The sequence below is a fragment of the Austrofundulus limnaeus genome, unplaced genomic scaffold, assembly GCF_001266775.1.
Source record: "Austrofundulus limnaeus strain Quisiro unplaced genomic scaffold, Austrofundulus_limnaeus-1.0 Scaffold124, whole genome shotgun sequence".
Classification (NCBI taxonomy): domain Eukaryota; kingdom Metazoa; phylum Chordata; class Actinopteri; order Cyprinodontiformes; family Rivulidae; genus Austrofundulus; species Austrofundulus limnaeus.
The window spans coordinates 265,089-266,509 of NW_013952526.1; the positions used below are offsets into that span (position 1 = coordinate 265,089).

Sequence of the window (1,421 nt, forward strand, 5' to 3'; positions counted from 1 at the left end):
CTCAGACTGAAGAAGTCTCTTGGAGGAGAGACGAAACGTTTCATTAGAGAGGAACCCGTCCAGAAGACCTACATAATTTTTTTTTGAGTCACATATTTACAAAGTTGAATCGATCCAACTTGGAAATCTTTCTTCTTCTCATACAGTCTCTCTTGACAGTCTGATTTTTAAGCCTCTACTAAACATTTTAGAACATCTGTTTCATGCTAATCAATGAAGTGTTTCTCTCAGTGAAATTACTTGTAAAGCCATTGTCTGTATCTCAATCGCCACTGCATCGTTCAGCCTCGATGTTAATTTGAAAGGAAAAGGAGAAGCCTCTGAAGACAAGAGATTCACAGCTTATTAGCAAGATGAAAGTCAAGGAAGGAGAGAGGAGAATGCTCTAATCCAGATCGTTTTGTACCGTCTGTCTGTTTTTATTSTAAATGAGACATTAGGGAATACATAAGATTGGATTCTTTCAATTCACCCTTATTGTCTGTTTTATACTTGTTTGAATCCCTTAAGTATTTAGAAAAGTGCTGAAACTCACAAGGAAGAAAAAATAAATAAAACATACAGAGAATAACAAGCACTTAAAACAAACAAACAATTGAAGAAAAAATTATGCCATTCCCAGTTGAACCAATTTTAAAGTTATTTTTATCTCCCATGGTATTCTACTTTACTAAAACTGGATATGCACTAAACAGAGTTKTGTAATAATCGTCTTTTTTGCAATAGGGACCTAAAGCCATCACTCAAGTCGAACCCTCACATTGTATCAAAGCATTACCATTGCAGTACAAATGTACTACCATTGTTCATGTATTTTTAAATTTATTTACCCCACAAATATTATTCCTAAATACCAACCCTTATTCAACTTTAAACTAAATATATTTTGCTACAATTTGGACTCCGCAGTCCCATGTCTACAATTTTTGGACAGTTTATTTACTCTGGCTTGCAAATAGTCTTTTAACAGCCCTTTTTCCAAATCTAGACCTGAGGGTGAGGACAGAAATAAAATAAAGCATCAACAAACTCTTCAWAGAGGTGTTTCCTTTAATTAATATCCCTGGTTTGGATCTGCCTAATCTGTCTTTACTAAACAGTTATGTACCACAGGGTTTTAAATCAACATTCTTGAGAAAATAGTTGTAAAACAATTATGCAAACACCTGGTTGCTAMATCTAACCACTGGAATTTTCATCCAGTCTTCATGGCAAAACTGATTCAGCTCTGTCAAGATGGATGTCAAATTACAAACAGTTCTCTAGTTTTTTTTTTTCCTGTAAGCAATGGCTGTTTTTTTGATCACTTGTTACTGAAAGCCATAGTTCTGTGCATTATCTAATGTTCCTAGAGAATGGACAGACACTCCATTTTCTGAAAAGTCAGGGTTATCTTTGGGTTCTTGGTTGCGTCTATGGTC

At 34.9% G+C, this 1,421-nt stretch overlaps 1 protein-coding gene across 1 annotated transcript in view; it reads right to left on the bottom strand.

Annotated features, from left to right (window-relative positions):
- Positions 1 to 1,421, bottom strand: part of si:ch211-186j3.6 (neural-cadherin) — a gene marked incomplete in the record, with an annotated part of 280,048 nt that overhangs the window by 114,257 nt on the left and 164,370 nt on the right.